The sequence below is a fragment of the Lactuca virosa genome, chromosome 4, assembly GCF_052849685.1.
Source record: "Lactuca virosa cultivar CGN04683 chromosome 4, Lactuca_virosa_CGN04683_v6, whole genome shotgun sequence".
Lineage (NCBI taxonomy): Eukaryota > Viridiplantae > Streptophyta > Magnoliopsida > Asterales > Asteraceae > Lactuca > Lactuca virosa.
In genome coordinates this window covers 120,520,651-120,533,053 of record NC_136429.1, presented here as the reverse complement: position 1 = coordinate 120,533,053, position 12,403 = coordinate 120,520,651, and the positions used below count along the sequence as shown (strand labels likewise).

The 12,403-nt window shown below is 31.4% G+C and overlaps 1 long non-coding RNA gene across 2 annotated transcripts; it reads left to right on the top strand.

Moving 5' to 3' along the window:
• The first annotated feature begins 216 nt into the window (after window positions 1-216).
• LOC145168446 (uncharacterized) lies at window positions 217-3,240 on the top strand. Of its 2 annotated transcripts, XR_013741880.1 has the most exons (3): window positions 217-412; window positions 903-1,017; window positions 2,103-3,240. It is a non-coding gene; the product is annotated as an uncharacterized LOC145168446 (long non-coding RNA). The 2 variants fall into 2 exon arrangements; XR_013741881.1 differs by lacking the exon at window positions 903-1,017.
• Window positions 3,241-12,403: the final 9,163 nt, after the last annotated feature.

Here is a 12,403-nt window from a genome sequence, read left to right as displayed (position 1 = left end):
AAATGGTTGGAATATCATGGAACACTTGAGATAGGGTGAACGAAATTTGCTAGGGGTTATCCCTAGAAATTTCATCCATAACATAAACAAATGAAAGGCATTGAATTTAAATTAAATCGGATTATTTAATTATTCAAATTTGTTTTATCTGCAAGCAATTGGAAGCTATAAGTGCCTCTCCTATGCACCTCATTATTTTCATCCCACTCTAAAGGATTCTTAGAGTTTCTCTCCTCTCTTTAACACCTTGGTCAATCTTTAATGTTTTCAAGGATTATTTTCTTACATCAAATAATTTGGTATTGTTAGGTGTGAACCATTAGAGATAACCTACTTTGGTTACTCTTCCTTGGCTTCTTGGTGAATTAGAAATCTACATCAATGGACTTCAAGAAAATTGGTTTTGCTAAAGGTTAGTAAGCTTTTATTCCTATTGTAGTTGTTCATATCAATTAAATTAAGATTGTAGGTTTTAGTATTTGCTTGTTTTAGATTTAATTTGTATGTTTCCGCTGTCATGATAATTAATCTAGGGATTATATGGAAAACATAACAAGTTCTACTTCCCAAAAAAACGCAAGATTATAATAACGACCATTTACTGCCTACTATGTGAATTTGGTTGGCAAGAAACAATAAGGTATTCAAGAAAATTATCTCCCCCAGGCGTTGCTAATAATGTTATCATTATGTCCATGGCATGGTGTAACTTGAGGGGTTCTATAAGATATTGTAACCGGAGGGTTTGGAATTGTTCTCTTCTATCTATCTATTCTTTGTAATTGTACCTGTTTTCCCGCATACGGTTTAGTCTCTTGCTAACTGTGGTGCTTTTTTAATATATATATTTCTGGCTTCCAAAAAAGAAACCACAACAATTTGGTAATTTTTTTTGTAAGTAGGTGTTCTGCCGGTTCATCCATTGTACTGCAATAAACAAATAACATGGGGGTGAGATTCACGCCACTACCTGAAAGCGCTACCCGCTTTGGAATTCAATTTTGAACAACTTTCCAAGTAAAGAAATTTATTTATAACTATTATGATCAAGATTGGTCGGTTAATTTTTTAAGGTGTTATAATTACCTCATGGAATTCTTTTAAAGGGTAATTTAACTTGTTAATTTTGACTGAAATAATCCTTATTACCGACAACAACGGGTCCCACACATTTTCTTTTGGTTTTTAAGATTATTGAACTTCTTTTTATTGCAATTCAAGGTAATTGTATCTTTTTTTCCTTTTTCTAATTTTTCTCACAATTCGTGTTTATAACACTTTTTATATTTTTCTAAAATTCCCTATTACAACTTTTTTTTTTTTTTTTCATTTTAATGTTTCTAATTTGTACAATTCATTTTTACAAATTCATCTTTTTAATTGGTTTTACACCTTTTTACAAAATCTATATTTAAAACTACATTTTTATTATTTCATTTTAACATCTATTTTTCACAATTTGTTTTTATTTCATTTTTATATGTTTTTCTTTTTCACAATTTCATTTTTATTTTGTCTATACATGATTTTTTCCCAATATATTTTTATAAATTAGTTTTTGTTATTTCATTTTTGCATGTTCTTTTTCATAATTTATTTTTACAACCACGTTGACATTTTTAATAGTCTATTTTGAAATTTTCATTATTTTTACTTCTAAAAATGAAGTTGGTAAAAATAAATTGTGAAAACATAGATAGTGAAAAACATGTAAAAAATAAGTAAGAAAATGTAATTCAAAAAAAAGGAATAGTGAAAACACATGTAAAAATAAAGTAAAAACGGATTGTAAAAAAACATTTAAAAATAAAGAAAACAAATGAATTCTGAAAAAAGATGTAAATTGAAGTAACAAGTTAACATATCATAGTTAATAAAGTAGCTAGATAATTTTTTTTTTTTGTTAAGCATGACCAAAATTATTATTATAAAAAGATAGGTTGCTTGTCAACTTTCTTCTTATCTCCCACATGTTTGTTTTTAAAAGACTACAAATATTTTATATTATTATAATCTAAATGTATGTATTGTATTGGAGTATATAAGGAATGCTTTGGCATGAGTTTTTGACTAGTTGTTAATCTCTTTTTCCTCTCTTTTAGATGGTGGCCGAAATGATCTTTCTTCCTCTCATCTTTCTCTCTTTTGAAGCTAGTTTGGTGATTATACGCCTTCTTAAGTTGTCTCCTTTAGTACTTACTTGAGTTAAATACTTAAACGCTTAAGACGCTCAAGAATACAAGAAGGAACTATCAATTAGAGTGTCTTATCTTGATGGTGGATACATGTAGAGAAAATCATACACTTTGATTTTTCTATCTTCATCAACACCCCAAAACCAAGTGGGTTCAAAGCCTCCAAAGGTTGTCATTCTAAAACACTCTATGGTTGTTTTAAATATCATTCTAACATCTATAAATGTATCCTAGATGATTTGGTTTTGTTATAAACTCAAAAATAAATTTGTTATTTTTAACGCTTCCGTTGACCGGTTTTTATTAAAAACACACTTATATCTTGTATCAAATTCATCAATGGTATCAGAACCATCTTTTATATGTTAGAATGATTTTTTTATGTTTGATAATCTTTGGTTTTGGAAAACAAGCATGTATTTCTTTTGGTTAAGAAATATCGATATTGTCTTCTTTGGCAACTTCTTGGCTAAAACTGATTATTTTTATATATAACCATTTTTCATACATTTTGGTTATATAAAAATTGCCTTAGAAAAAATAATGAGTTCTTTGTTATAATATTTGATATGTTGTTATGTATAAACAAGTCATTTGGACTTTTATGTTGTGTTTGGTTGATATTTATTTATTCATAAGATGTAATAGATAAATAAGTATTTTTTTCATTTGTTTATTTTTATTGTAATAAATTAGTTAGATAGTTGTATTTATTTTTAAATGTAACAAGAAGAAGAAATAACCTTTTTGAAGATGACTTAACCACTTTGAGACTATAATCCCAACCATGAGCTTCTACTTTTGGTTTTGGGCTTAATTATAATCTTAAGGGTTTAAGTGTTTCAACCTTCACAACATGAAGACTTGAAGTCCTTTTGCAAGCAAGAGTTGACTTGGCAAGTGGAGTTTGAAGTCCTTTTCAAGATTCTCTTAAGTCCTTTAGGAAAGACTTAATAATTCTTGTGATGGATCACAAAAATTATTACTAGACTTGGTTTGGTTTTTACATATTTTAATGCATGCATGTGATATTTATTTTATGTTATTATATGTTCTCTTTTATGTATGAAAATGAGTTTTACATGTCAAATAACATTTTAACATAAGATAATATCACTTAGAGTTTAAGTAAAAATATTTAAAAGATAGCATAATATGTTTATAAATGGATATTTATAAAAATGTTTTTACCGGTTACCGGTTAAAAATCTATTTTTTGTTTAAAAAATAGTTTTATTGTAAAACTTATAAATAGTTAACTTTAAAATATTGGAAATTGTTTAAAAAGTGTTTAAAAATTATATAAACTCCATATCTTTATAACAAATAAGGAGTTTTTATCAAGGTTCTAAATAACGTAAGGCGTGACTTGGCGACTGTAACGGCCCAAAAATCAAAGGTAAAAATTTCATTTCTATTATAGTCAAACACAGATGTCGTTTATTCCAAACATTCCAAAACATTACTAATTAAAAACATTTATCAGAGCTCAACCCAAAATCACATGTTTCGGAAAACACGGGTGTGTGCTCTGCGATCAAGTCGGGCCCTTCATTTCCAAACCGATGATACCTGACACCATAAACAAAACTGTAAGCACGAAGCTTGGTGAGTTCCCCAAAACATACCACACATGAAACCACATAAGTCATGCATATAAACATATAAGGATGTCATGGAAACCCTCCACGGTCTTACTCCGGTGCCATGGGAACCCCCACATGGTTTTAACGAACTGCCATGGGAACCCCCACATGGTCTTAGCCTGGAATGCCATGGGCTCCCCCTATGGTCTAACATCCAGTTGCCTCGGGCAACCCCCCCCCCCCCCCGGGGGGGTCTTCCATGCAAGTATCACAAAGACAACTAGCATACCACATATCACAAAGACAACTAACATATCACATAACACATAATGGGCCGGCATTGGTGCCTTCGACCCATGGATATGGTGAGGAGACTCACCTCGATCTGCTGCAAATCAGATAACACTCGACTGCCGAACCGAAAATCTCACACTATCATCAAATAAATTCCAATTAATAATTATGACATAATCCATCAACCGCGGTCTCAACTCATAAGTCCGACTCCTAGGGTAAAAGACCATTTTACCCTTTCCTTAATGGGCCCAACCCAAACTTGGCCCAAGGCCCACTGATGGCCCATCAACACAACTCAAGGCCTAATCTACATTTAAGGCCCACTCAAAGCCCTGAGGCCCAACCATAGCCCAACCAGCTAATTCATAGCCCAACGAAACAATCCAGCCCAACTAAAGCCCATTTCAAGAGTCCAAGTCCAAAAGCCCAATGATGAGATGAACGTGCCGTGTACCCTGGTGGAGCGTTGGGCGTTCGTCGCCTGACCGAGGATCGGGACCGCCTGTCGGAACGCGCGGTGTTCCCTATGAACGTGCGTCGTTCCAGGCCTCTAACCAAAAATTCACCCCAAGGTCTTAATACCTTAAGCCATGAAGTCCAAGATTAAGAATAGCATAAACTTAGAGACTTAATCCATAAAGTCAAAGGCTTTAAGCCTTTGCAAGGCTTAATGAAGCCCAATCACCAAAAATGAACTCCAAAAGGTCAAAATTACTCCAAAAATGTCTTAAAACTTTTTAATACCTTAAGACTTCCATCTAAACTTCCAGATTTGATTTCTAGGGACTTCTTAAGTCATAAAGTTTCCAACTTTATGACTTATCATAACTCAATGGGACCCAGATCAAAACCCTAAATCCCAAACTTCATCAAATGACTACCAAATCATGCATGGAAAGTTTATACCCATCAAGATCTTAACTTTATGACTCCATAACCTCAACAAGGACCAAATATGAAGCTCAAAGGTTCTGGAGTAACTTCTACTCACAAGAACCACCTCAAAGGGACCAAAACCATATCAAAATACCACTTAGCTAGATCTACATGAAAAAGTTGTCAATGTTGAGACTTTATACCTCCAGAAAATAGATCTAGGTGCATAAAGCCTGGATCCAAAAGCTCCAAGTCAAAGCAATGACTCTTCAAGAAGTTCCTTCTTCTTCCTCAATCACCAAAACACTCATAAATCACCATAAAGCTCAAGAAGTACACAAATGGAGGCTAGGGTTTCGTTCTTAGGGTTAGAGAGGATGGAGGCTGAAGAATATAAGAGGTTTGGGTCCAAAATGATGCTTATAAAGAGACCAAACCCTAAAACGAGCTTTTGAATCTGCCCAGCGAATGCCCTGCGTTCCTACTCAGACCCGCAACCATTTTCCTTGAACGCCATGCATTCCCACCTGGTACGCCATGTGTACCCGGTTTGGCTCAAAACCTTTCTAATTTCAAATGGTCATAACTTTTGCTTCCCTTATCCGTTTTTGACGTTCTCTATATCCATGAAAAGGTAACGAGATGCCCTACACTTCTATAAACTTTATTTAGTCTGAAACCCAAAATTAAATCCAAAATTCATAAAAGGCCCGAACCAACGCCTTTACCGATACCCTTGGGCTCCAAAACACAAACCGAACATCCGGATCATTCAAACTACATCATCCACTTCTAAATGAACCCAAAATCAATTCTTCAAGGGTTCTAAGTCTGCTAATACCCATTCCTTGATCACCACCCCACAATGGGAAACGATTCGAAATAGAGCGTTACAACAACACTGTCAAGCCTCAAGCTTTTCCAAGCTTTGGCGAGCCACGTCGTTTGTAAGACGTGACTTAAGGTGGCAATTTTGTATATAATTAATATTTTTATATGTATTTTCAACTATTATTCATTTTTATACACATATATGAGTTAAGGAGACATTTTGGTAAAACTTGGCGGTAGGTACAAGCCTTGGAGCCATGGCGCGCCATGGAGAGCTTTTTAGAACATTGGTTTTTATTAAAAAGACTAAAATCGGTTTATATCATTATAACGACAAATAATAAAATTAGTGATTATTTTTGCATCGAAACTTAATATATGATATTGGTTATTTAAACAAATTGCAACATCTTGATATTATATTTTCTGCATGCCAAATGAGATTTAAAACATAAGTATCATCACCCAAATTTTGGTTTATCATAATATGGTTTTTATCATAAGATGCATAAAATTGAGTTTATAAAATGAAATGAGTTTATTCTACAAATTCATGAAGTCATAAGTTTTTGATTGTTAAAAGTAGATTTAAAATTGTTATTTTAGAACTCATCCAAAACTCCAAGTCTTAAGTATAAAATGAAGTTTATTAAGACTATTACCGGTTTTAACCATTCTACGACTAAACCTTAAAATATCAGATTTCAGTTTATAATTGATTGCGGCTAATGGTAAATAAAATAAAGTTTTATTTGTACCTTAAGAACATTATAACAAGTGATATGATTATTACAAAAGGGTACATGAATTGTTGGATGCACGCAATATTCATGAGACCATTTTTTTATAACTCTAATTGTAAAACATATATAAAACATTTTCTTAAAAATGCAAGTCATTGCCTTTCTTTTGAAGAACACTCGGTATCATTTATATGGTCCTAGTGGGCGATGAGTCACCTAACCACTAGGATTGTGTTATGATGTTCGGGGTAGTTTTGTAGTTTTTGGTGACTAAAGGGTCACATTGTCAGTTGTTAGTTGCAATACTACAAGTTGTTTCAAGTAGGATTACTTGACCGAAATCTTGTGTGATAATGGTCACCTATACACCAGAGGTCTGAGCATAGATGAGATCAAACATGCCAAGATAAGAAATAGTTGTTTACGATCTCATTATCTAGGAGTTACATATCTTATTCAATTGGTAACAGCTACCTACCGCGTTTGATTAAGCGGATGTGATAAAGGTCACCTAACAATTTACTTGTTTCGTTACTTGGATTCTATGCTTTAGTAAATTAGTGTTTTAGAAACAATAAACAGTATTATTTTTTAAAGACTTAATATGGAAAGCAATAGATGAAAATTTGCTAAATTCTGTTAATTACTATTAATACTCCTACGCCCTGCGAAATCTCTCTCTTGTGGACTTTCAAAAGACAGTAACATTTGATGGTTATAATTTCTATAATTGGTATAATACCTAGAGGTTCTACCTTCAACATAAATGGAAATTATGTATATACTAAAAGATCTCATACCTGAAGAACCTCTACAAACGAGTCAGTCTAATCATATTGCTTTGATAGAAGCATTATTGTGATGATATTGATGTGTCTCACATCATACTAGAGTAATTAACCGTGACTTACAGAAAGTTTTGGATAATTTTGAAACATGTGACATGTCTCATCAAGTAAAGCAGATATTCAATTAGAATAGTAGAAAGTGCTTTAAGTCTGTTCATGCATTGAAAAAAGTAAGTCTAAGAGATTTTGTAGTCTAATAGACTTATAGTTCAGTTAAGAGAAATACAACATAAACCCATAAATCAAGATCAAGATGATTAGTGTTGTTTCTATTGTGAAGAAACTGAACACTAAAAGAGGAACAACTCTTCTTATCTCATCAAGTTGAGGAAGTCTGGCTTGGTCAAGACTTCAAATATCTACATGACAAAACTATTTATTTTTCCATCATTCACATAAATATGTTATACTTCAGGTGACACTAATAATTGATATTATGTGATAATGATTGGAAAAAATAATCAACTGATTACAAACGAATGATATTTGGTGTTGAAGATATAACAAGTGTTGTTATAATTTTTATTTGAACAATAGATGTTTTGTACCTATTCTTATAGGAACATGTAATATATATATATATATATATATATATATATATATATATATATATATATATATATATATATATATATATGAAATTTGTCTTTTAAAAATTGATCGAATATAATAATAATATAATTTTAAGACGTACAAACCTTTAAGCTATAAATACAATAACCTACCAAAAAATAATATTATATTTTAAATAGTTCAAACTTTTAAATCTAAGGATCAAATGTCTAATGCATAAAACAACAATTAATCACGTCTTTGAATAAGAATTCCCCTCTCCTTTGACCTTGTTCGTTTACTAATTGGAACTCCCTTCTTCCCATCAAGATCAAAATTACCATTGGGCATTAGCTCATAATGACATCGTTGTGAGAGATAACTTGGATCGTAAGGAGGTCGATGTTCTATCCCTTCTTTTTCTGATTTGTAATTTAGAGCAAGAATCCATTAAACATTTGTTCCAAGCTTGCAATATCTTCCATCGTTAAGGTGCAAAATTGCATTAGGGTGGTATAAGCACTTGATCCCTCAAATTATTTTTTTAGTTTTATAGGGCACAATGTGAGTTCTTTTTTTTTTTTTTGGTTTAAATGGTCATTGTCACGTGGTGAACTGGCTACTACAGATTGAAAGAGACTAAAAAAACAGGTCGTATCCTAGTTTCCATAAAGCCCAAAAAAAAAAGTTTAGAGACTGAATCGACCAACTGTAGAAACTTTGTAGGCATTTGTGTCATTTCTCTTTCTTATCACCGAAAAAATGTACTCGCCCCTACCACTTTGCATAGGTACACTACTAATATATAATAAACCAATTTTTTAGTTGACACGATGGCACGGCCGTGTTACAGTTCAACCAACCCAGTGTTATAGTTCAACCCATTTTTTTAGAAATTATTAGACTTTATAATGCATCAATTTAATGAATCACATACATAACTGTTTGATAAAAAAAATTGTAAATAATTAAAGTAATATATGTTTCTTACACTTTATACATATATGCATCCATTAAATGAATCACATAAATATAACACATAAAAATGCAATATATTAGGCATTCATATCTAACTTGCATTTTCATTAGAGTAATAACGAATAATTTTTTTTATTTGTTTACTTGTATGTAACTGAATACAATTTTTTTTGGAATACGGAAGAATTAGAGATTGATGGGTATCATTATAATATAAAATTCCTAACGAAATTTAACAAGAAAAATTACTATCAAATAAGCATGACATACATATCAATTTGACAATGGAAAATCAACCATCTTGACATCAAAGACCTAACTGCATTTGGTAGTCCTGAATTCATGTCAATCGACCAAAAGACTTTTACCTCATCAGTATCAAGTGTCCCTTTTTTTTTAGATTGAGAGCTCAAATCTACGTATGGATCATATATATGGATTTAAGAGTATAGTTTAAGAGCAGATTAGATGTATCAAAAAAAAAAAAAAAAAAAATTTTTTGACCATTTTTAAACTATTTTAATATTTTATAAATAAAATTAATTGGTAAATATTGAAGTGATCCACTCAGACATTACCAAAAAAAAAAAAAAAAAAAAAAACCATAATTATCATGTGAACGGTACAACCAGAATTTTGGTAAACCCGTTCGGTTCAAAGTGAGTCACATATAGGAAAAAAAAAACTCATTCGCTCACAGTCGAACCGGCATAGAAATATTCCAATAAAGCTTTGAACATTTCGACCACGACCATTTTAACATATTATAGGAAAACAAAATTGCCGGCATAGAAAAAAAATTTCAAAATTAAATGGTATTAGTTAATATAATATTTTGATTCATAATCGCTAAACCGCAAAAAATAAACAAAATCTGTATTATTGATTTTAGTATTCATATGGTAGATTTTATATTTCATTATTAGCTGCCATTTTTGGTAAATATAAATTCTAAAGACAAGCAAAATATTATGATGACAACAGAATTGAGAGGCCTTTTATGTTACATAATAAAGATACTTAAAATACTTATTCGCCCAAAGCAATTTCCCATAATATCATCAAAATATTAAAACATTCAAAGATAGTGTTTATTTCTCATCATGTACTATTATCATTTTAAGTAACAAACATTACCCAACTTGATCCGTCGTCAAGAGAAATATGAAACTAAGTGAAATAAAGAAAAAAGAAACTATTAAACTTACAGAAAATCCTACAAAGAAACAAAGCCTCCATATCGGCATTTCATGAGACTAAATCAATGATTCCATCAAGAAAAAAAAATACCATAGGAATTGAATATTACTATAAGTTACTGAAATGAAACATATAATGAAAATATAAATATAAGATATACCTAGAGATTGGTTGATGAAGATTGATGTGAGATGTGTGGCATACAGTAGTTGAAGTAGTCATACGTGATATTGGCACGGCTCAATCAAAAAACGAGGCTCTGGAACCCTAAAAACGAGCATTGCTTTCGGATTGAACCGCACCAACATCTCGTATTATTGTTATACCGATAGACACAATCCTTCCAAGATCACTACTTTGTTGAAAAAGATTAGGTTATACAGATACAAGGAAACGTACTTCCAAGATCACCACTATCCTAATAAAGATTAGGGTTTTGACAGATTGGTTGTTCAACTAGAAAAACAAAAGATAAATATGACATGTATAGCAGCGTGGCCGGCTGGCTTTTTATTTTGATATATAATTTCCTACCTGTTCAAAAGAAAAATGTATGGCATCAAGGCTTATGAGAATCTAATCTATTTATGAACAAAATATGTATCACCTGCATATGCATATATACATGAGTGAGGGGGTGGGGTGGGATTGGGTATGGAGGTAGGGGGGAGGGGTAAGGGTACATTGAATAAGCCAACAACCCAACAACAGAAAGGGAGGTTGAGAGGATAATTCACCCAAAAGCAAAGCCAAGAAAACTGATACAAAAGCATACCGGAAGCTTTGAATTTGCATTTATGAGGTTTTGAGAAAAGACATTGGGAAATTTATTGGCAAATTGAAAATAAAGATACCCTTTTGCCTCTTCATTTCCAATTAAGTTTTTTGATTCTCAAAACATCTAAATTTAATACTTCTTCAGTTCTTCCATTTTAAAAAAAAAATTGTAGAATATATTACATAAGTTGTCCCTATGTTATAATGGACATAATGGATATTATCTATAAAAATTGTCACCGAGTTTCTAAATTATTTATACATAAAAAAAACTTTTAGGAACTCTAGGGATATCATTTGAATGTAATGGTATAATAGTTTTGACATCAAAATATTACAATTTTACTGAAACCACTACTAGAAAAACGGATATCAGTTGAATGTAATGGTAAAAATTGATAGTTTTGAATCGAAGATTACAATTTTATTGAAATGACTACCAGAAAAAAAATTCATCATTTGGACGACTATTTCTGCCCGTAAAGGTTTTTCGACGTAATATAAGCTGTCGCGAAATACCTCGTGGATAAATATCACCGACGGATTTTTGACAAGTCGGATTTACTTGTGATACCCTTTGACCTTCTTTGACCATATCACCGAAGGATTTCCGACAGATATCTTTACCGATGGATTTCCTACGTTCACTTTTAGTGATGAATTACGACGTACAATTTACCGACTGACCTTCTTTTACTTTGTTCGACTGTTTTTGTCCACTTCAATGACGGATATTTAGATTTCCATCGACTTATATTAACCTTTTGCAAATTACATTTCCTTCACTAATCCGTCGGCACTATGATTTAAAAAAAAAATAGTAAAAATTAAAATAATAAAGTTTGTTGTCCAAAAATAAAGAAAAAACCAATACATTAAAACTATAATCATACGGTATGCTTAAAGTTAAACACAAATAATTAGACATTATTACAAAAAGTATCAAATACATTACAAGCTAATGTCAAAATACATAACAAGCTAGTGTAAATATGATAACCAAGTTTTAAAAGCATAAAACTAAAAACTATTTGGCTGTGTGGATTGGTTTGATTGAAAAATGCCACCATTTGTTTTTTAGATATGGGTTGCCTTCATTGCATTTTGGCTTCTAATTTGCATTTGCATTTGCTTTTGTTGCATTTTCAAATCGCTTTGCGCGTGTCTTTCTTGCATGCTAGAAATTTCATAACGCAACATTTCTATCTAAAAAATTGTAGGAAATAAATATACTCAACTTATAAACCGTCATTTTCACAGTCTAATATATCATACATACTTATAAAGCTAGCATTTTTTCTTGAATTTCATGCATTTGAAACCTCATTTTTTAACTTCCTCAAACCACATTCATTTGAAACCCCCTTTTTTAATTAATGCAACTCAAAAGTTTTCTTAATTATGATTTAACACTCAAAAGTTTTATAACTTATATTATGTTTAATTAGCATTTAGTGAAAAGTTTACTATAAAAAGGCCAATCTTTTGTGTATTTTGTGTTATATAAAATCTTACATGTA